Genomic DNA, 24962 nt, shown 5'->3' with positions numbered 1-24962 from the left:
CCAGCAGCATTAAAAAATGTTTTTTCTCACCTGGGATATTTTTTCCACTGATATTTAGAGAGGGTGGAAGGAAGGAGTGTGTGTGTGTGTGGGGGAGAGAGAGAGAGAGAGAGAGAGAGAGAGAGAGAGAGAGAGAGAGAAATATCGATGTGAACAAGACACATTGACTGGTTGCCTCCTGCATGCACCCTGACCACTGGGGTCAGGGATGGAACCTGCAACTGAGGTACATGCCCTTGGCCAGGAATTGAACCCACTACCCTTCAGCCTTCGGGCCCATGCTCTAACCACTGAGAAAACCTAGCCAGGGCTAAAATTTTAATTATGGGTCAATATTATTGTGAGGTTGCTCATAAAATTTCAAGTTTCTGGATTTTCCCCAGAATATTTAAAGCTGCAATATTGCTGATTTTATATGTCAGCACAGCAACCATAGGTCAGAACAAAGTAGCATCAAATGTCCTCACACAACCAAACCAAACACTTCCTAGGAGCCTGGAGTCACTCTTCATCTTTCTTGAACTGTGTTTGGTTTGGTTTGGTTTTTTTCATAAAGGAAACTTAAAAGAAAAGTGAAATGTTTCTTATTACCTATGATTCTATCCAACATGAGAATAGCTCATATGTAGAATCTAATGAACAAACTGTACTAACAAGCAAAATAGAGACAGACTCATAGATAGAGAGCAGGCAGACAACTCTGGTGGTGGGGATGGGTGGAACGGTTGAGCAACTAAAGAGAGAGAGAGAAATCATGGACATGGACAACAGTGAGGTGATTGCAGGGAGTAGGAGGGTGGAGGGAGGTGGAAGAGGGAATAAGGCAGCGGTTCTCAACCTGTGGGTCACGACCCCTTTGGGGGTCGAGCGACCCTTTCACAGGGGTCGCCTAAGACCATCGGAAAACACATATATAATTACATACTGTTTTTGTGATTAATCACTACGCTTTAATTATGTTCAATTTGTAACAATGAAAATACATCCTGCATATCAGATATTTACATTACGATTCATAACTGTAGCAAAATTACAGTTATGAAGTAGCAAGGAAAATAATTTTATGGTTGGGGGTCACCACAACATGAGGAACTGTATTAAAGGGTCGAGGCATTAGGAAGGTTGAGAACCACTGGTATAAGTGGATAAATGGTAATGGGGAAAAATAAAATGCAAGAAAAAATAAATTCACAGTGAAAAAAATGTAACACCTAAAAAATCACGAGCTTTAAAAAATACACTAAAAGGCATATATCTTGGTGAAAATGAAGAATGTGTCCATGTCAAAAGAGCACACTTAAGCTTTCACCAAGGACCAAGCAGAGTAAGAATTCACTGGTCTTGACTTACAATCAAATTGCTTGACTCACTTTACTTGGTGTAGGTCCCTTAAGGGCATTTATGTTTTAAACTAATGCAATGGCATAAGCCTTGGTTCCTGTACTATCAAGTGGATAATCATATTTCTGAGAAGTGTGCAAAAAGACTGGGTAGATACATCTCCAATCTGCCTTGTCCCAGAGATACTGCAGGATTGTACAACATCATATATTTGGGCTGCAGAACAGTTGAAACAATTTGGAATATTGTCCCCATACCTATAGGGATATCAGAAATAAAGTGTATTTGGGGATTTCCTGGATAGGAGCTATTAAGTGCCCAATAGGCTCCAGTCTTTATACAAAGTTTTAAATAGAAAGAGATACTAGTTCCCAAAAGTCAAGTAGAAATGGGCTGATCTGGCTAGTTCCACTGACAGTACTGTGTGGTTCTTCTTGAGGCCAGAGCCCTGTTCCTGAATTTGGGGCCTGCTCCCTACTTTCCATCTAGCTAAAAGCATTGTGATCTGGGCCCTATATTTAGGGACTTTTTACATCTAGGAATTTCCTTTGCTAATTAAGGGACCCTTTGAGATTCATTGCAAAAAGTACCATTTTAAGAACTGATCACTATGGAAGGTAGAAGAGTTTTAAAGAGGGAGACAGTTCCAGTTCTTCTGATGGTGGTTTAGATTTATTTCTTAGTACCACCTAACAACCAAAAGTGCCCGTTCCCCTTAAGGTTCCATTCTGCCTGGATTTTCATTTCCTTTTCACCTCTCGCCTCCATTCTCACAAACTGGCTGGGGAAATAACCAGATTCAAGGACTTTGCAGTTTCTTTTCTATTCTCAGCATAATATCCAGGCACATGTGTTTGTTGTTTACAAAAAAAGCTATGAACCTGGACTCAAGGAAGATTAAGGGATATTCTATGACTAGATGTCTTTCATTGATTCTACAAATATTTACTAATGGTGCAAAGCACTGTGCAATGTGCTGTACTAGTACGTACATAGATTTCCGTAGAAGGTCCCAGCCTTGTGGGGTTTATAACCAAACAGAAAAGCAAAACTTAATTAAACAAGTAGTTGCACAAATTAGTTCAATAATTAATCTTGGCCTTTACAATTTTCTCCCTTCTGCCTGGAACATTCTTCCTTTAACTATTCCTACAATAGGCTCAATCTCATCCTTCCAATCATCAAAAGTGGACACCAAGAGCTTACATAGCCCAAGGTACATTGCAGACTGATGGTGGGGAGAGTTTTGCCCTTAAGATCAAAGATTGTTTACTCTTTGCAGAAGAACCAGTTGTTTATCTTCCTGCAGAGCTTATTTTTTCTTAATTATAAAGGTAATGAATGTCAATTATAGTACAATTGATATACATTGGAAATTATAAAAGACTGCATTAAAATTTCATATACTTGCCTTTCAAAAACAATTCTTCTTAATATCTTGACATTCTTCTTTTCTAATTTGAAATAATATTGTAACATTATTCAACCATGAAATCTTTCAATATTAGGAAATTAAATAGTTTTCAATTTCCCTCTACTACTGTATTATTGAGATGACACAACTTTGTGTGCTAATCTTCTAAGATTTCTTCCCAGAAACTACTTGGCAAGAAAGCTTTGAATACTCTTTATTGGTGTTTAGATATTGTGTTCCTTTTAGGTTATACAAATTTATCAGCAGTAAAGACAAGTTCCTATCTCACCATGCATTCACCATTATGTACTATTCTTTTAAAGTTTTCTAATTTCAAAAGTTTAAATTATATCATTTAATTCATAATTCCTTTCAATTATATTTTAATTGAGTCATAGTTGTATACAGTATATGTAATTTATTAATATAATTGTTAATTGAATTACACACATAAGTAAAAATTTAGTTAAATATTTAAGAATTTAAATTTTCAACAAAATTTAAATGTGCAAGACATTTTATAATGAAATTATATTGTCACTAAACTAATATTATAATCACACTCTTAGAACCTGTCACTTCTATAAATCATCTTATTGAAATGAATATTTCTTCTTTTAGATTATTTTTGCTTAATTAAGTATAACAACTTTTTTATCTATAACAGCTGAGTTGCAGGGGGAAATCAACTGGACCCTAGAACCTCTCAATGAATAAGGCGGAAGAGGTAGACAGAGGAAAGAGAACGGGGGAGGGAACACGCTCCTGATTACACACACATGTCTCAGCAGTGAGCAGTCCTGAGGAAGGAAATGTTGGGAAAGTACTTGACATTTAAATGTCAATTTAATCAAATTATGCATTTCTTAATATGTGGCTGAGTGTAATGGGCTCTGTAAATTGTTTAAACCATGCCTTTTTCTAAAATGGTCCAGAGATTGAGCATTTAGGTGCCTTAAACTGTCTTTTGAACTAATATCCTTAAAGAATGACTTACTGAATTACATCATTACACTTTTAAAATAAAAATATAAATTTTACATTTTTTCAAGAATAAAAGACATCAACATATCTAATGAAAAATGATTTATCAGCATTTTTAGTAAGTTTATTAAGATGATATTCCCATGAACAAATTTAGAGAGTTAAAGTGTATAAATTCTAAGAAAAATTATTCAGACTATGAGGAAGGGTACAGTATGGTTATTCTCTACTGACCTTATTTCCCTTAATTTTGGTAAGAATTAAGCTTAACCCCAACTCTTTCCTCCTTTTTAATCTTGGCCATTCACTGGACAGAGAACTAATAATTATCTCACATGGACTTCAAAATATATCTCTTTTTTTGTGGAGCTATGAGAAACAGGTAAAAGATGATCAGAAAAAGATACCCAGGAAAATAGTTGGTTCAGTTTGGCCCCAAAAGTCAATAAAATTTGAGTTTTAGATCTGAATTCAAATGATTCAGAGGTAGATTTTTCTCTCTAGTTGACAGTCAAATGTAATTTCTATGTGTGGGGTGGGGAGGAAGCTGTGTTTAATCACATTGTTGTCACAAAAATAATAAAGAGGATGCCTATAGGTGCAATTAAGAGCACCAGACTTAGAAGTCAATATCTGGATTTAATTATCATCTCTAGTACTTAATTCTGAGATCTTGGAAAAATCTTTTCTCTCTGGAGTTTAGTTTTCCCATTTGTAAAATGTGGATATCAATACTTTATAGAATTTGTATGATAATTAAATGTGATAATACATATGGAGTAATTTGAACAGTGCCTGAACAATTTAAGCACTCAATAAATATTCATTATTCCTAACAGTGTTCTTTATAGCAAACAGCAGAAACTAATTCCAGTTTACTCAAGCCAAAAAATAATTCAGTAAAAAGTCACTAAGTACTTCCAAGAATTGCCAGGAGAACTAGTTAACTAGATTTAAGACAAGAAGACATGAACATTGCCCAAACTGACCACAAAATGGTCCAGTGAGGACACACATGTCCTTGCCTTATTTGAGCCCTTCACACCACTCACATGCAACCTCTTGCACTAGGAACTCAGGAACTCATTAGGGCTAAAATCTGACTGCCACCACAGATGGCCTCCTGTGGTGTTGCTTCTACACATCGTTAACACCTGCTTGTATTGGCAGAATCCAGATCATGAACTGTATCAGTTAGAATCTTATCATGAGTCAGAAACCATTTATTGAGAGTGCAGCTACCATAGGAAACTGCCACCTGCGAATGGCAAAGAAGCTCGCCAGAGGTCACAGCCAAGCTGGTTTCTAGGGGAAGCCAGAATAGATCTGTTAAGTGGAGGGTTTGAGCCAAGAGAATCATATCTCCAGAAGCATTCAAAGGTGCTGTTGTGCGGCGGCTGTCAGGTTTATAGAAGCAGCTGTGGGTTGTAGGAGAGTCCTGGTCACCTGGAGAGGCTTAGAAGCCTCTGGTGGGGAGAGGGTGGCCTGGCAGTGCCTCTAGAGATCCTCCGAGGAAGCTACTGGACTCCTGCATCGAAAATAATAATGAGACCAAACCCCAGAGGGAATATCTGCCTGCTAGTATCACTTGGTAGGTTAACTCTAGCACCCTTTGTTGACAAAGCTTAGTGTTCCAACAAACATCTAGCAAAGGAGAGTGGGAGAATGTTCTTTCACAGGATAGGAACCAGAGCTGGTATCAACAGCAACAACACATACAGCTACCTCATTGTTATAGAGTAACCAAAGTCTCAGAATGTAATTGTAATCAATGATATCTTCAGTATCACACTATTGGATGAAACACTTTAGATAAGGTACTGTGGTTATATAAATACTAGAGGCCCGGTGCATGAATTTGTGCACCAGTGGGGTCCCTTGGCCTGGCCTGCAGGATCAGGCCGAAACCGGTTCTCCTACATCCCCCGAGGGGTCCCAGATTGCAAGAGGGCACAGGCCAGGTCAAGGGATACTACCAATGCACAATCAGAGCCAGGGAAGGATACAGGAGGTTGGTCAGCTGGGGAGGGACTGCAGGAGGGCTCCAGGGCATGTCCAGCCCATCTAGCTCAGTCCCGATTGGCCGGACCTCAGCAGCAAGCTAACCTACTGGTTGGAGCGTCTGCCCCCTGGTGGTCAGTGCACGTCGTAGTGAGTGGTTGAGCAGCCTTAGCATATCATTAGCACATTATGCTTTGATTGGTTGAATGGACGACTGGACACTTAGCATATTAGGCTTTTATTATATAGGATACAGAATCTTATCTAATAAAAGAGAAACATGCAAATTGACCGTACCTCCACTGCACTCATAAGCCACACCCACCAGCCAATTAGGAGCGAGTATGCAAATAAACCCAACCAAGATGGCAGCGGCCACAGAGCTGGAGCAAACAGGAGGCTTAGGTTGCCCCTGGTGATGGAGGAAGCCAAGCTTCCCGCTTGCCCTGGTCGGCTGTGGGCTCTGCTCAAGGCTACAAAGTTTCAATTATAGAAAACAAATAAGTCCCAGATACCTGCTTCCAGCCAGCTTGGCTCAAGGAGGATCTGGGAACCTGGGTTTCCCAGGGCTGTGGCCAGCTGGCAAACAGCCCTCAGCCCCTCACCCAGGCTGGCCAGGCACCCCAGCAGGACCCCCCCATCCTGAAGGGGGTGTGGCCAGGCTGAACACGGCCCTCAGCCCCTCACCCAGGCTGGCCAGGCACCCTAGCGGGGACCCCCACCCTGAAGGGGGTGTGGCCAGATTGAAAACAGCCCTCAGCCCCTCACCCAGGCTGGCCATGCAAACCACCACAGGCCCCTCTCCCAGGCCGCCCCACACCGCAAGGGAACCCCCACCCTGATCTAGGACACCCTTCAGGGCAAGCCAGCCAGCCCCCACCCATGCACCAGGCCTCTATCTATACTAATGAAAGGGTAATATGCTAATTAGACTGGGAGACCTTCCTGGAGACCTTCTGGATGTTCTTCTGGACAAAGCCATGGTGGCGGGGCTGAGGTAGAGGTGGTTAGATGCCAAGAGGGAAGGGTAGTTGTGGGTGACCAGGCTGGTGGGGGGCAGGGCCGTAGGATGTAAGCAGACCAGTGTGGGGGGGCCAGTTGGGGGCAAGCAGGCCATCAGTGGGGGTCAGTTGAAGGTGATCAGGACAGCAGGGAGGCAGTTTGGAGTGAGCAGGCCAGCAGAGGGGCAGTTAAGGGCGAGCAGGCCAGTGGGGAGGGAAGGTGAGGGTGAGCAAGCCAGCAGGGGGGGAAGTTGGGGGTGGTCAGGCTGGCGGGGGACAGTTAGGGGCAAGCAGGCCAGCAGGCAGAGTGGTTAGGGGCAATCAGGCAGGCAGGCAGGTGAGCGGTTAGGAGCCAGCAGTCCCAGATTGCGAGAGGGATGTCCGACTGGCGGTTTAAGCTCAATCCCTGTAAACCAGCAGTAGGACATTCTTCGAGGGGTCCCAGATTGGAGAGGGTGCAGGCTGGGCTGAGGAACACTCCCTCCCCCATGCACAAATTTCGTGCATCGGGCCACTAGTACATAAATATACAGAAATGCAGTATTTATAAATATAGAGAATATATAAATATATAAAAACACACAAAACACAAGTGAGAAGTCCATATATGTGATGCTTTATGAAACTGAAGTTTATTTGCAAAAAAAGACATTAATTGACTCCCACATAATGTGAAATCGATGTATTCGTTGTATCTTTAAGGGTTTTTTGCTCTCATTTCGTGGTTTCCAATAACTTCTTTTCCTATACTGTTTGATCCCCTTACCTCTACTCCAGCAGCATTTGATATTAATGGCCCCCTCTTTGTGTTTTCTTTTTCTGTTGAATGAAATGATATCACAATGTACTTGTTTTCATCTTATTCTCATACCTTCTCTGCCAAGGCTGCTCTGCTAGTCTCACTCTATGTTTTCCCTAAATGTTTGTTTCTGCACTTCTAAGCTTATTTTTTGATAAATCTAAAATCTCTGCACCAAGCTATAGATGTATATATCAGACTGCTTAATTGGCATTTTTTTCTCCAAGCATCTCTAACTCAATATATACAAACTGGGCCCTCTAAACCTCATGCTTATTTCACCTTAGCAAATGGTGAACACACCAGTGAGCATTTAACCAGTGGCTTTAGTAAGCGACTAAAATGTGAGTTTTGCCTAATGCTAATGTGTAATTAATCACCAAAACCTATTAATTTACTTGTCAAATATGCCTTGAGTCCATGTATTTTTCATCTTCACAGGCCCTGAATTCTAAGCTATCAATAGTTTTTGCTGGGCTACTACAATATTGGATGTCAAGCTTCCAGGATCCATTACTACTCTTGTTTAATTAATTTTCCCCACAGCAGCTAGCATTATAAAAACACAAATCAGATTACTTTACTCTCCTGCTTCAGAATAGGAGAATGGCTTCCATTGTTCTTAGGATAAAAGCCAAAAATCCACAGTTCTTTTTTTTTTTTTTTTTTTTTTGTAATCATATTTAAAATTTTTCAATTACAGTTGACATACAATATTATGTTAGTTTCAGGGGTACAACCCAGTGATTAGACATTAAATAACAGTGATCTTCTGGATAAAGCTTGTCCCTATCTGATATCATACAAAGTTATTAGAATATCATTGACTATATTCCTTATGCTGTATTTTGCATCCTCACGACTGCTCTGTAACAGCCAATTTGTACTTCTTAATCTCTTCACCTTTTCACCCATCCCCAACCCTTGTCCCATCTGACAACCATCAAAATGTTCTCTATGTCTTTGATTTTGTGTCTGTTTTCCTTGGTCATTCATTTTGTTTTCTTCAATTTTTGATAGGTATGTATTTTTAGCCATTTTATTGTTAATATTTTTGTCCTTTTTTTTTTCTTTAAGAAGACCCTTTAACATTTCATGTGAGACTGGTTTGGTGATGATGAACTACTTTAGCTTTTCCTTGTTTGAGAAGTTCTTTATATATCTTTTGATTATAAATGTTAGATTTGCTTGATAGGTCCTTGGTTTTCATCACTGAATATTTCTTGCCAATCCCTTCTGGCCTACATAGTTTCTGTTGAGAAATTATTTGATGATCTAATGAGATTTCCCTCGTGGGTAACTAACTGCTTTTCTCTTGCTGCTTTTAAGATTCTATCTTTGTCTTTAACCTTTTGCATTTTAATTATGTGTCTTGGTATGGGCCTAAAAAAGAATCATTTTGTTTGAGACTCCCTGTGCTTCCTGGACTTGTATATCTATTTCCTTTATCAGGTTAGGGAAATTTTCTATCATTATTTTTTCACATAGGTTTTCAATGTCATCCTTTCCGCACCTCCATGATGTGAATGTTGGTACACTTGAAGTTGCCCCAGAGGTTCCTTACACTATCCTCATTTTGCTGTTTTGACTGGGTGTTTTGCTTCCTAATATTTCAAATCACTGGCTTATTTTCCAGCTTCATCTACTCTACTACTGTTTCTATGTAAATTATACTTCATTTCAATTAGCATAGCCTTCATTTTTGACTAGTTCTTTTTTAAGATTTCCATTCTTTTTAATGCTATTTAAGTTTTCAAGTTCATCTACTCTTCCCTTAAATTCATTGAGCATCTTTATAACCAGTGTTTTGAACTCCACATCTAGTAGATTGATTATCTCCATTTTGTTCAGTTCTTTTTCTAAAGTTTTATTTTATTTTATTTTATTTTATTTGAGACATATGAGGCAGGGTTCTGCTAGTGCCATGCAAGGGCTATTTAACGAGAATTACAGGGCAAACCAGAGCCAGATGCTGCTTGTTTAAGAGATTTTAGAAAAGTCTGAAACAGGAGAAAAAACAGGTCATTGGTACGGAAAATCCACTGAAGGAGATTATCCTAAGTAAAGATTATGTAGCTTAAGAGTGATTGTTCATAGTTAAAGTGATTAATTACCCGCCTGACACTTAGTTAAGGGGTTTTATTCCCTTCCTTAGTCCTGTAATCCCTAACTCCAGGAAAAAATCCCCACCTGGGGAAACCTTTCTCGGAAAGGTGACCTTGTTTAAAACACATAGTGCTAAGAAGGGGAGCAAACATATTAAGAACAGTATGCCATATACCCCAGGTCCCTTGAAACATATGCTGTGCAGATGTTTCTTTCCTGCAGCGACTGTGTCAAGCAGCAAGGATGGACCCGCTTCTGGCAAATTCCCCCTTTTTTATTTTTTAAATGATAGCGCATGTAAATCAGCGGCCACCTCTGGGATTGGGTTGTTTAAGACTCAGAAGACCTGTTTTTGACTTTGCCAACAGGTCAGTCTGAGGCTTAACCCTATATCGGCTCTCCACAACTTGTTGACATTTTTTTTTTCAATATAATAGTAGGAATCACATATGAATTCTTAATTTTGTGTCCACCAGTATCTAGAACATTGACCTAACTCAGAGTAGATGCTCAATATTACTTGAATGTCCCAATGAAATTAAATACTCTTAAAGTTCTAATTTTGCATATTATCAAAATTAATGAATATATTAACTTATTTACCTATTTTTATTGTCTCAATCTCTAAAAGAGTACCTTAACATAATATGCAAATCAGAAATTATATGGGGAATTGATATATAGCTATTTTAAACACAAAATATTATTTAAAATAATTAGCTTTTAGATGAAATCCCTATAAACTTTACCCCATGGCATCTGTGAGCATTAAGATGAGAGGGGGGGGGGGAGAGAGAGAGAGAGAGAGAGAGAGAGAGAGAGAGGAAGAGAGAGAGAGGAGAGAGAGGAGAGAGAGAGAGAGAAGAGATCAAGTCTAAAAACAAAAATCTGCCTAAAGACTCTATATAGTAGAACATGGCTTATAGGTCTGTCTGCCTATAAGTGAATAGAAGAAATAAGCAACTCATTTGTCTTCAGCAGCAGAAGAAAAAGAACAGTTTATATAGCATAAAGCAATACTGATTAAATATGAGTAATTAAAATGTGCTTAGAACACCCTGGCCGATGTGGCTCAGTTGGTTGGAGTGTCCTATCGATCATATGCCAAAAGGTTGCAGGTTCAATTCTCTGTCAGGGCACATATGGAAGGCAACCTATTGATGTTTCACTCTCACATTGATGTTTTTTCTCTCTCTCTCATCTCCCTTTCTCTGTCTAAAATAGGTAAGGATATCCTCAGGTGATGATTTTTAAAAACGTGCTTAGATTCATAATGAAAATCTACAGAAGTATTTGTTATGCTCTCTGAGCTCAACAATTTCATCAAATATAGTTTACATAATACCAGGACACAGAATAGTGTGCACCTTCCTTGCTCACAGATCTCCTCCCTGCTCTACCAGTCACAAATAATACACTCTATAAGTTTTACATATATATGACTTTATGAGTTGGATCTTGCTATTGTTCCCCTCATTTGAATGGACTTTATAATCTCTAATTTTTGGCTAAGCTAAGGATGTCTGCTTTACTTTGTTCATATCTAAAGGCCTTAGGCAAGTAACTCTACCTTAGGGATTCACTGTCCTCCTCTGTACAGGACATGGTCCATCTGCATGATCTCTAAGGTCCCTTTGGGCCACACAACTTCATAATCCAGAAAAAATATTGCCTCCTTGGCACAAAAAAGATGCACACTTAAATATTTATACATACTTTTCAGTACTGACAATAAACAGCTCAAATTGAAGAGTAGCAAGTTAAAATGAAGACTGAAAATTTAATTTGGCAATATGGTATCAAACCTAAATGAACAGACAGCAGCAATAGTTTCAGAAAACTCCCAATTCTAAGCAATATGATGCCCACAAATAAAATTTGTCCTCACTCAATCTAAAATAAACCATGTTTTAATTGGTGCAGAGCATTTACAAATGAGTAGAATATTCACAAATATTCATACTTAAAGATTCTTTCAAAAATTCAGGATTCCCAACCCCATTGGGCTATTATTACTCCCTGTTGGGAGCAATCACCTAGAGATGCGAGTGGCTAGCCCTTTTTGGTGGGCAAGTACTCTCAAGTTCCTTGCTTATATTGCAATTTTTCCCTTGGCCTGTTTCACCCGTTCACATACTCTGCCTAGCCCTTCTATGGCTGGATTTCACAGGTTTCATTTAGAGGAAGTTAATGTCAGGTGAATGGTCAGGAGGCTGCAGAGTCATATTGAAAGAAGACTCTTTAATTCTAGACCATTCTTTTAAAAAGTTAGATATGTTAGAAAAGAATTATATTTGAAATGTTCAGATTACTCAAAAAGAGTGAATCAGTGTTACTGTATGATTTCTGAAATGTTTCTTTCAAAGCATGCCAAATAATTTTGTTTAGAAAAATTTTAGAATCTCACAGTATAATATATAGTATAATACACATCTGTTAATCTCTTCAATATGTGACAAATTACTATATACATATACAATGAAAATTTATATTGAATAATTTCTTTTTCTTTGGATAGAATGAATAAATGTCATTTTATTTGTTAAGTAACAGATACACATAAATTTCAATTTTTTTCAAAAGACTATGTTTTAATATAAAAGTCTGATTTTTTTGTCATTAAGGGATTTTAACTATTCTAAAAAAGTTATTAGGAAAAATGCTATTTTAGTGTAAAAGCAAAGAAATATATACTTCAAGTTTAGTGCTTTTAAAGGAATATGATTATAGTGATTACTAGACCAAGGCATATTCTATTATAATTTCTCAAAACTGAAAAGCATTTTCTATTTTCATCACACTCAGATGCACACACAGATGTAGTCAGAGCAAATTATTAATAGCATTCTTTGAAAAATGAATCATGGTTTAATATCATAGGGAATGAAATAGCATTTTTATTAGACACCATTCTGTTCTATAATATCCTAATAATTGAGAGAAAAAAGTAAAAGGCTTTATCAATCAGAGTTTATTTAACTCGGAAAAGTCTGGTAATGATTCGATTCTGAGAATTAAAAAACCTTAAAGTTATAACTTTGACAAAGTAACTAGAGTGGCTCATCATTTCTATTTTGTATTTTCCATCCTAGTGTACAGTCCAGATGTTTGACAGTTGTTCTTGAAATTTGAATCTAGAGAATATAATATAACACAGCACACAATTAAACCAGCTATTTTAGTAACATCTGGCTACTGGTTCTAATATTATAATTTAGAATGGAAAAAATCTTTTACTATCTGTATGTATGGAGAAACTATGCAAATTTTTAATATTTCCATCTAGTCATGGTTACCTCTAAATTCTCTATCAGGATTTTGTGCAGGATGTTTTAGAGGACACAATTACACACACACACACCACACACACACACACACACACACACTTGAAACGCTAGATACTGCAGGCTTATTTGTCTGAGTTATATATGTGTTTTTTTTTATTTTTTTTAATTTAATCTTTATTGTTCAGATTATTACATTGATTCCTCTTTTTTCCCACCTTAACTCCCCTCCACCCAGTTCCCACCCCTCCCTCAGCCCTCACTCCCAACCCACCGTCCTCATCCATAGATGCACGATTATTGTCTAATCTCTTCCCGCACCCCCCACACTCCTTTCCCCCCACCAAGAATAGTCAGTCCATTCCCTTTCTATGTCCCTGATTCTATTGCAATCACCAGTTCATACTGTTCATCAGGTTATTTATTCACTTGATTTTTAGGTTCACTTGTTGATAGATGTGTTTGTTGTTCATAGTTTGTATCTTTACCTTTTTCTACTTCTTCCTCTTCTTAAAGGATACCTTTCAGCATTTCATTTAATACTGGTTTGGTGGTGATGAACTTCTTTAGCTTTTCCTTATCTGTGAAGCTCTTTATCTGACCTTCAATTCTGAATGATAGCTTTGCTGGATAAAGTAATCTTGGTTGTAGGTTCTTGGCATTCATCACTTTGAATATTTCTTGCCACTCCCGTCTGGCCTGCAAAGTTTCTGTTGAGAAATCAGCTGACAGTCATATGGGTACTCCCTTGTAGGTAACTGACTTTCTCTTGCTGCTTTTACGATACTCTCTTTGTCTTTTGCTCTTGGCATTTTAATTATGGTGTGTCTTGGTGTGGTCCTCTTTGGATTCCTTTTGTTTGGGGTTCTATGCGCTTCCTGGACTTGGAAGTCTATTTCTTTCACCAGGTAGGGGAAGTTTTCTGTCATTATTTCTTCAAATAGGTTTTCAATATCTTGCTCTCTCTCTCCTTCTGGCACCCTTATAATTCTGATGTTGGTACGCTTGAAGCTGTCCCAGAGGCTCCTTACACTATCTTCGTATTTTTGGATTCTTTTTTCATTTTGCTTTTCCAGTTGGGTGTTTTTTGCTTCTTTGCATTTCAAATCTTTGACTTGATTCTTGCAATCCTCTGGTCTGCTGTTGGGAGTCTGTATAATATTCTTTATTTCAGTCAGTGTATGCTTAATTTCTAGTTGGTCCTTTATCACAACATCGAGGGTCTCATTAGATTTCTTGAGGATCTCACTACATTTATCGGCGGTCTTACCAGTCTTTTCGAGGATCTCACTACATTTATCGGCAGTCTCACCAGTCTTTTCGAAGGCCTTACTCAATTTATTGACGGCTTCTAGACAGTTCTTTAAAAACCTTAAAAGTGTGGTTTTGAACTCTATATCCAGCAGTTTGCTTTCCTCCGATTCTGTCATTTGTGTCCTGTTTCTTTGTCTCGGCATTTTTTATGCTTCGCTGTGTCGATAGAGTGCCTTTCTGTGCTAAGTGTCCCAATTACCTGAGGTAGACACTCTTGGTGCACCCCCTTGTGGGCTTTGTGCACAGTCTTGTTGTAATTAAGCCTTGACTGTTGTAGTTATCACTGGGAGGAATTGACCTCCAGGCCAATTGGCTGTGAGAATCAGCTGTGTCTGCAGTGGGAGAACTTCTGTGCTGGAGACAGCCCTCTGGGGCAAGACCTGCTTCGATGTGGCTTTGGTGCTCACTGAGTCTGCCCCCTGAGTGTGTCTTTTATAGTTCCATGGAGCTGCAAACTGGATGGTCCCACTCTGACCTCTGGGCTTCCTGGCTCCTGGATCTCTAGGGAGGTGCTAATCTAGCAAAAGTCTCCCTGCAGGGCTTGGGTGGGGCGGGTCCCACGGGATCAACTAGGCGGGGTTAGCAATTATGGCTGCTCTCAGTCTTGCCATCAGAGGCTCTGCTTCTCAATGTCCTCGTAATCGATGCAAGCCCTTCAGAGAGAAAGCTGTCCTAGAGTTCTGACTGATGCCAGACAGTCCCGCTTCTCCCATATGAGTCTGGGTCCCTAGAGACTCGCCCGGAACTGGAGCTCAGAGCCTGAGACTCCCTCCCGATTGAAAATGACAACCGCGCCCTCAGCCGCCAGCCTGCTCCGCACACACCTCCGCACCTTGTATTTCACCTCTGCAGTGTGCCTCCTCTGATTCTCAGTATGCTTTTCTCTTTTCTTCTAGTTGTAGAATTTCCACTCAGCCAGCCTCCCTGTGGTTCTGGATGATGTCCGTTCTGTCTTTTAGTTGTATTTTTGAAGTGGTTGTGCGAGGCAGCAATCTCCTGTGTTTACCTATGCCGCCATCTTGGTTTCTCCCTATATGTGTTTATCCTTTCTAAATTGAGAGCTAAAACTTGGTTTGCTCTAAGAACCGGCTTTTTAAACAAGAAACCCATATTTCATAATCCTGTAAGAACTACTTCTGTTTCCATGAAGTGTAAGTATTCTTACAGTGCCTCCTCCAGTAGCAATAAGGGTGTAATAACCAATATCCCTTCAACAGAGCAGGTGGAGAAGAGCTCAGCCAGTGACTTTCTTTTCAAGTGGTAGAGTAGAATGAGCATGACCTTTAGAATCCTGTTGGGTTAAAAATTGCTCTTTCCCCACTTAAATGTATCAACTTGTAGAGGTTATATAACTTCACCAAATTTTGTTTTTCTTTTTAAAGAAAAAGAAAAAGGAGAATAATAACCTACCTTGTAGGGCTGTTGGAACAAGATAAGAAAAATAAAATGACTGTTAGAGAGCCTGACACATAGTAGGTATTTAGTACTTGTTGTTTTCTTCCCTTCCCCTTTCCTCGAGTCAGGCCATCATAATGGCTCCCTCATTCTGGCTACTGGCTCTAATATTATACTTTAGAATGGAAAAAAAATATTCTAGTATCTCTTTTTATATATGGAGAAGCTATGCAAATGTTTAGTATTTCCATCTGGTCAAGGTTATCTGTAAATTCTCTATCAGGATTTTGTGCAGTGTTTTTTAGAGGAAACAATTACACACACACACACACACACACACACTGGATACTGCAATCTTATTCGTCTGGATTATATGTGTGTTTATCCTTATATTTGTCGGAGTTATATGTGAATAGCACTTCCGTTATTCAGGAAGCTTAATTGGAGCATGTGTAACCTTTAGCCTATAGCACTGAGCAGACTATCCCATTAAAAGTATGTACATGGTGAATTCCAAACAAGTTGCACGTAAATTAACTTTGGTAAAATTGTATCATATTAAATATAATGAGGCGTTATTGTATTTTGTAAAAACACAATTTTACATGTTAGATTTGCTTCAAATGGCTGCACATTTTATTCAAAAGATTAGTTAGGCCAAATATCTTCACGAATCTCAAATACCTTTCATGCATGGCATCCTCTTTGCCTCCATTCATTCGGTTATTCATTTAAAAAATATTTGTTGAGCCCTGGCCAGGTAGCTTAGTTGGTTAGTGCATCCTCTAATTTGCCACAGTTTGAGGTTCTATCTCCAGTCAGGACACATATAAGGAGCAATCAATGAATGCATAAACAAGTGGAGCAAAAATCAACATTTCTCTCTCTCTCTCTCTCTCTTCCTCTCTCTCTCAAATCAATATGTAAAATTTTAAAAAAATATATGTATTGACTACCTCTGTGCCAAGCATTATGCTGGATGCTGGAAAAAATTTGATGATTAAAGCAGTCAGCGTCCTTGCTGTCTCAGACACGTCTGGTAGTACTGACAGACATTAAACAAATGTCACAGATTCTACATCCAAAATAAATGATGACACTTCAGTTATTCAGGAAGCCTAATATTCATGAGAACAGTTGTTTTAAAACTCTCCCAGATAGCTGCCAAATATTATTCCATTCCATTTTTAATTGATGTTATCCACTTTCCCGATGTATTTAAGTGCTTTTCAGAAAGACAGCTGTGTCTACTTTGATGAAGAAAAGCTTTCAACAGATTTAGACCCTTGAAAATGTGTTTCTCTAGCATAAAAAGAATCCTACTGCAATTATGCAATGCAGTTATATAGTATATAAAATATATATGATGAGTTGAATGTTTCCATTAAGGCCACAAAGATAAAACTATATTCCAGTCCTTGGGTGCTAAACAGTAGTCCCTTGGTGCCTCTCCCTCTACGCTGCCCTTCATGATTGGCGTTGACAGGTAAAGAAGCAGACACTCACCTGTTATGATTTAGGTGCTTTTTAGAATTGGTTTCTTCTCCTCTCACCTTCCTTCCTTCTAAAGCAGTGGTTCTCAACCTTGGCTGCACATTAGAATCACCTGGGAATCTTTTTAAAATCCTGATTTCTGAGCCTCATCCCCTGGAAATTCTGTTTCTTTGTTATGGGGTGGGGCCACAACATTAGTAAGAAAGAACAGAATTTCCGGAGGATGAGGCCCAGAAATCAGGATTTTAAAAAGATTCCCAGGTGATTCTAATGTGCAGCCAAGGTTGAGAACCACTGTAAAAGGCTCACTTGTTGGAGTCCTTATGTTTATAGATTAGCATTCTTTATAAAAGAAGGATCTGATCTTTTCAGCCCCCAAACTCCTGCCAGGGAAGCCAACTTTACATTGAAAGGCATTTTGCTCATTGTGCTGTGTATTGAAAATAGCCTCTGCTTATTCCCTTTTCAGCCTTGGAAGCAAAATGAGCCATGTGTTTCCATTATGATGGCCTGACTCCGGAAAGAAATGTGCAAACAAGCCTGTGTATTTTTACTGAGCTCTCAATTAGTTTAATTGAGAATTGCAATGTGCTCTCGAGCTTAGATGTCATAAAACTGAAGCGAAGGATATGCAGGGCTGCGCAAGTGGAGCCCGCAATTATAGCTCCCTGTGGTCTGCACGGGCATTGTCCAGAGCTGCTTCTTCAGAGAAGACATCTGAGAAAGCAAGAGTACTTATCTGTGACATAATTAAGGTGAAATATTTGCATTTCAACTCATTTATGGTGATTAGCTTCAGTGACTTTATGTACTATAGATAACCACCCTGTAGAAGTTTAAGAAAATTAACTTTTACATATTAATAACCTATGATAACACCTTAAGGGCATAAATCAATGCATCCTGGACTCAGCATGAGCTATCCACCATCTTATTGAGCCTTGTCAAATCGAATATGAGAAGCTTATCATTTTTAACATCAATCAGAGAAAGAAGGAAGATGATAAACTAATACTGACTTTGTAAAGATTTCCAATAAACTGCTAATGTATTCAGAAAAATTATTTTAAAATCCAGGGGGGTGAGAAGATTTATTTTAGAAGAAATATATATATGGCAAGATTCTGAAAATTAACAGGTAGAAGTTAGGTAAGTACAGGACCAGGGGTTGTGCAGCAGGAGGCTGTGCAGTGGGAGGCTGTGTGGTGGGAGGCTGTGCAGTGAAAAGCTGTGCAATGGGAGGCTGTGCAGTGAGAACCTGTGCAGTGGGAGGCTGTGCAGTGGGAGGCTGTGCAGTAGGAGGCTGTGCAGTGGGAGGCTGTGTGGTGGGAGGCTGTGCTATGCTGTGCTATGGAAGGCTGTGCAGTGAAAAGCTGTGCAGTGGGAGGCTGTGCAGTGAGAACCTGTGCAGTGGGAGGCTGTGCAGTGGGAGGCTGTGCAGTAGGAGGCTGTGCAGTGGGAGGTTGGCAGACAGAGGCTGTGCAGTGAGAGCCTGTGCAGTGGGAGGCTGTGCAGTGAGAGGCTGTGCAGTGGGAGTCTGTGCAGTGGGAGGTTGGCAGACAGAGGCTGTGCAGTGAGAGCCTGTGCAGTGGGAGGCTGTGCAGTGAGAGCCTGTGCAGCGAGAGGCTGTGCAGTGGGAGGCTGTGCAGTGGGAGTTTGGTCAAAGGCTGGAAGACTGAATTAGTATTTCACATGTAGTTGCAAACTCTATGCTGCTGGATAAACACATAGTTTCATCATATTCTCTGAAAATTAAATGTATAAAAATGACAATATAACATCACCCTGATAACAACAGAAATTATACGTTCTTGTCACTTCTGAAGAAGACAGCTGTCCCATTACCTGAATTTTAAATTGTTAAAACATTAATAGATAGTTATAATTATATTTTATCTCCTTATAAGGAATCATTAAATTTATATGTACTAATAGCTGTCAGTTTTCAGAAACTAGGCTTTAATTAAAAGCTAATGGTCATTTTGTGCAGGGTTGAAAGGGGAGGGAGAATACATGTAGAGACCAAAAGGCATTGCCTAGACGCTAGGAAGAAATGAAAACTTTAACTGCCAGAGTAAACTCAGCAACCCAAAAGTAGAATTTTGCAGCTTTCAGCCAGTCATTCCACATTCTCCCAGTCTCTTCTAATCTATTTTACAAGAAACTATGATTTCATTCACTGAATGAATGCTAATTGAGCATTTTTCTTATGCCAATTTTAGAGCCTGAGAATACATCAGGAAACAAGATTAGATACCAATAAAATGTGGTTTTTATTATTGACATAATATTAAATTGGGAAGGGATTGGAGAAATTTGAGTATGTTAATAAGTTGAGGGAATGTAGCCAGTAAAGGGGGAGAGAAGGCATACTAACTAAAGAAGGCCCCTCAGAAAGAGATAATGAATGGGTTCAAGGACAGATATAAAGTTGGCCTTGAATGAGATGTACAGATGTGTGGAGGGTGGCTCATTCCATAATTGTCCACTCTCTTTTGACTTTTCTGTACAAACATATACACTCTGCATTTTCTAGGAGCCTATCTCTCTCTCTCTCTCTCTCTCTCTCACACACACACACACACACACACACACACACACCACATAAGAACTCATTGGGGTGCTTGGCAGAGTAAATGCAAAATTCCTTTGGAGAAGTATTTCTCCAAAACAGGTTTCTCTAAATTCTCACAGGTAGACTTTGCTAAAATGTGCTCACAATTCAAAATTATAAAACAAATATGTTGATAATCCACCTTGAGCAAGAATTGCAACATACACAAAGGAGTGTTAGAATATCAAGGATTTCAGATAATGAAAATATCCAATAGAGGCTATGATATTTTAAAATTACTAAACCCATACAAACTACAATATTGGACAGTAACAGTATGGAGGGCATTTTCTGCAGTTAAGATGCTTAAATGTCCTCGTATTATTCTGATGGAGTGTGGAGATAATTTATTAAATTTAGAATATTATGACTAAGATGGTGGATATGAGATGCACCCTTATGTCCTTCCACAATGAAAAGCAATTAGACAGTTATTCACACACAAAACAGCTGTGGGAGAACTCAGGAGTTTCCTAACAAAGTTTCAGGAACACATAGAGGAAAAAAACAAAAAACAGCAAAACTGAGAATAACCCGACAAAGAGGGTAGGAGGGAAAGTTCCATTTTGCCTGCATTATCCGATATCCCAGGCCAGCACTGTTCAGTGCCAAGAGGGAACTCTTAGCCCAACACAGTTCTCTTGTCTTGGAAAAGGAGAGCAGGGTGAGTGACCAGCTTCCCCAGCCTTTTGGGGAACCACTTGAAGGGCCCCTTTCAGTTTCACCCCACCAGAGACCAGCAAAGCTGAGACATCTAGAGACTGCCAGGAAGAAGTCAGAAGGAAAGGGTCTACAGCAGTGGTTGCCAATGTGGGGCACACGCCCCACAGGGGGGCAATTTGATTTTTAAGGAGGGCAATTCCAGAATGAGTTATTAACAGTGAATTTTTTGCATTTCTTATGGCTGTAGGGGCCTCAGACACAGTATATAAATATATATTGTGACATATTTATGCATTTCAGTTCTCATGTTTTGAAACCTTATTTGCTATTTTTTCATATCACTTTATACTATTATTATTTTTTTAACAATTTCTTGGGGATTTCTTCCTCAGTACTTCAACTGTTCTTTCCTTCTTTTATTTTTCTATTTCATGGATGCCATGTTCTTTGGAAGCTTGTTGAGACCAAGTTAATGGCCTTTTAAGCTTCCTCCATGTGAATAGTTACTTTTTGAATAATAAGAATTATATGTCACAGGGAGGGGGGGCATCAGGATTTTAGAGATGCTTAGGTGGGACATGGCCAAAAAAAGGGTGCGAACCACTGGTCTGCAGCAGGGGTCCTCAAATTTTTCTAACAGGGGGCCAGTTCACTGTCCCTTAGACCATTGGAGGGCCGGACTATAGTTTAAAAAAAAACTATGAACAAATTCCTATGCACACTGCACATATCTTATTTTGAAGTAAAATAACAAAACGGGAACAAATACAATATTTGTATTTGCATGTGGCCCACAATCCATAGTTTGAAGACCCCTGGTCTACAGTATCAGTCATGCATGGGAGTGACCTTGGTTCCCAGTAGCTTGATTGTCAGAGAACCCCAGTAGGTTTCACTGCTGAAAACTTCAACAGTCCTTAGTTAACAACACTATAATACATACTTGAAAGTTACTCAGAGTGTAAATCTTAAATATTCTCATCACCACAACGAAAAATGGGAATTTTGTGAGGTGATGAGTGTACTAACTAACCGTATTGTGGGAATCATTTCACAATACATACATGTATCAAGTCATCACACCTTAAACTTACACAATGTTATAGGTCAATTGTATCTTAATCAATATGGAAAAATTATAAATGTATGACAAATATATAAAAATTAAGGGCAAAAAGGATAAATTAAAGAACCAACATAATAAATATAACTTTGAAAACAGTAGAGGAGAGAAAAGAAGAGTTTAAAAACTTATTCAGCCCAACAAATACTATTGAGAGATATAAATTATTACATAGTTGTGGAACTAAATTTAGTAATATTTACCAAAACCCTTAAAAAAGATTTTTAAAAAAAAGATTCATATACTTTACTTTATAATTTCACTTCTAGCAGCTTACTTTAATGAATAATCAGAGATGGTTGTCATGAAAGCTTTAGTTATAATAGCAAAAAAGAAAAAAGAAAAACAAAACAATTCAAATATTCAATATTAAGAATTTTAAAAAAATAAACAGTGGCACAAAAATAAAGCAACATTCCTTAAAAGTGTATCTATAAAATATTTATTGAATGCTTACCATGTGTAGGCAAACCCCTAAGTACTGGATACAAAGATCACCCTGGTTATTTATTGCTACTAGAGGCCCAGTGCACAAGTTTGTGCATGGTGGGGTTCGGCCCGCCCACCCCAATCAGGGTGGGGGGGGCAGTCGGGGGCAGGGCCAGTAGGGGGAGGAGTCAGGGGTGGTTGGCAGGCCAGCTCTGCCCCCTTGTTGAACTTCTGGTCACGGGGACAATTTGCATATTAGCCTTTTATTATATAGGAACTAGAGGCCCGGTGCACAAAAATTTGCACCGAGGGAGGGGTGCCTCAGCCCGGCCTGTGCCCTCTCTGTCTGGGACCCCTCGGGAGATAACGACTTGCTGGCTTAGGCCTGCTCCTGGGTGGCAGAGGGCAGGCCCAATCCCTAGGTGCAGCCTCTGTTCGGGCTCAGAGCAGGGCCGATTGGGGAGTTGGGGTGCCGCCCCCTGTCATGCACAGAGCAGGGCGGATTGGGAAGTTGCGATGCCACCCTCAGTCATGCTCAGGGTAGGGCCGATTGGGGGGTTGGGGCACCGCCCCCTGTCACACTCAAGGCAGGGTCGATGGGGAGGTTGCGGCACCACCCCCTGTCACGCACAGAGCAGAGCCAATCAGGGGGTTGGGGTGCTGCCCCCTGTCACTCACAGAGCAGGGCCAATCGGGGTTGGGGCGCTGCCCCCTGTCACACACAGAGCAAGGTGGATCAAGGGATTGGGGTGCCACCACTGTCACACTCAGGGCAGGGCTGATGGGGAGGTTATGGCTCTACCCTGTCACACACAGAGCAGGGCCTGTGGGGGGGGGGGGGGGTTGGGGCGCCGCACCCTGTCACGAACAGAGCAGGGCGGATAGGGAGGTTGTGGCCCCGCCCACTGTCACACACAGAACTGCAGGGCAATCAGGGGGTTTGGGCGCTGCCCCCTGTCATGCTGATCCTGGTGCCGGGAGGCCTCACAGCTCCGCTGATCCTGGTGCTGGGAGGCATATTACCCTTTTACTATATAGGATAGAGGCCTGGTGCATGGGTGGGGGCCGGCTGGTTTGCCCTGAAGGGTGTCCTGGATCAGGGTGGCGGTCCCCACTGGGGTGCCTGGCCAGCCTGGATCAGGGGATGATGGCTGTTTGTACCTGGTCAAACACCCTTCAGGGTGGGGGTCCCCACTGGGGTGCCTGGCCAGTCTGGGTGAGGGGCTGAGGGCTGTTTTCAGGCTGGCGGGTGACTGAAGCTCCCAACCGCTCCTTTTTTTCTTTTTTCTTTTTATTCTGGGCCAGCTTTAGCTCTGAGGCTTGGCTCCAGCTCTTAGGCCTCTGCTGCTGAAAGCAGGTATCTGGTTTGTTTGGGTTCTATAATTGAAACACTGTTTCAACTCCAGCTCTGAGGCCTGGCTGGCTGAAAGCAGGTTTCTGGGGTTTTGTTTAGCTTCTATATTTGTAACAATGTTTCAAACTGCAAGCTCAGAGGCTGGCAGCAGAAGGCGGGGAACATTAGCTTCCTCTGTCACTGGAGCAAGCAAGCCTCATGTTCGCTTCAAGCTGCCTGGCTGCAGGCCGCCATCTTGGCTGGCAGTTAATTTGTATATTGCCCTGATTAGCCAATGGGAAGGGTAGCGGTGTGACACCTATTTGCATGTTTCTCTTTTATTAGTGTAGATTAGTTCATTTGACTGTCAACCTGGAGCTTAGCTGATGGTGAGGAATAAGAATATTGGTTCCTTTCTATGTGGGCCTCTTCACGTCACATGGTCTTCCTCACAGCATGGTAGCTGGGTAAAAAAAAAAAAATCTGCCTCAACAGAGAGGCAGCCATAGCCTCAGAAGTCACATAGAATCACTTCTGTCACACTTTAATCGCTGAGGCAATCACTGAAGACAGCCCAGCTTCACGTTGAAAGATCAGACTCCAGCTCTGAATAGGAAAGTATCAAAGTTCTGGAATATAGTGTGAGAGAGAGAACATACAGCTATACTAAAATTCACAGTGGGTTGGAAGTGATGAACTTAGATACATAGATCTGGAGTTCAAGAGAAAGATTTGAAGTAAATGGTACAGTTTGGGGGATCATGATTACATAGGCGGTAATTAAAGCCCCAGGGTTGGCCATTTTCAGTGGAATTGGCGTTTAAAGTAAAGAGGCGAGTTTTAAGGCTTACCACCTTTAAAGGAGCAGAGGGAAAGAATATTCAAAGACACTAAGAAATATCTAGAGAGAGTGAACGAAGACGAAGAGCATGGTGGTAAGAAAGCAAGGCAAGGAAGCATCTGAGAGAAGTGTCCGAAGTGTCAAAGACAGTAAAGGATTCCAGTAAGATAGGAGCTAAACTGTAAGATTTAGGTTGTACTTGGTCATTGGCAAAATTGATGAAGGTGGTTTTGGTGGCTGAGAAGTAGAGCAGCCAGATTAATTTGAAACAGCGTAAGTGAAAGACTCCTTTAGTGACTGGGAAGAGTAAAAAGAGGTAGGAAGTATAGGGTTGAGAAAGTTCTATGTTTCATAAAATAAGAAGGAGTTCAGCTTGTTTGAAAGCATTTTGGGAATGCATTTAGGGAAGAGGAAAATTGAAGATATAGGAGAAAGGAAAGGTCACGGGGTGAAGCAGTGGCCTGCGTCCTTCCTCTCCTGCTGTGGTGGCCATGTCAGTCAGACTCAGCACCTTGCTCTAATGCTCACAACTTGAGACGCTGAGCTAAGACAATGCCATTTGATTTGTATGTGACATGGGGTGATAAACTGTCACAAACTGCATAACAATTTCACTGGTTTGGCATCTGGAATGTAGAATCTGGGATGAAACTGGGTGACTACTTGATGAGAAGACATAGTTAATTCATTGACACCATCAAGTAAAGACGAATGGATTATGACTGTGTGTTTATATTATATGTTTAGTTATATAATGCAGGATCCAAGTGATTTCATTAGTAAAGCAGAATACAGAATATGCAATGAAACTTGGTTAGTGTTTATA

General features: G+C 40.2%; 1 protein-coding gene across 10 annotated transcripts in view; it reads left to right on the top strand.

Moving 5' to 3' along the window:
- The window catches only part of GRIA4 (glutamate ionotropic receptor AMPA type subunit 4), a 433261-nt gene that overhangs the window by 112437 nt on the left and 295862 nt on the right, over window positions 1-24962 (top strand). The gene's annotated exons all lie outside the window — the stretch shown is intronic.

Source organism: Myotis yumanensis, unplaced genomic scaffold (assembly GCF_028538775.1).
Source record: "Myotis yumanensis isolate MYYU_CA2020_CCGP unplaced genomic scaffold, mMyoYum1.0.hap1 SCAF_10, whole genome shotgun sequence".
Lineage (NCBI taxonomy): Eukaryota > Metazoa > Chordata > Mammalia > Chiroptera > Vespertilionidae > Myotis > Myotis yumanensis.
Note: the sequence above shows the minus strand (reverse complement) of the source record. Positions and strands in the feature narration are given on the sequence as shown.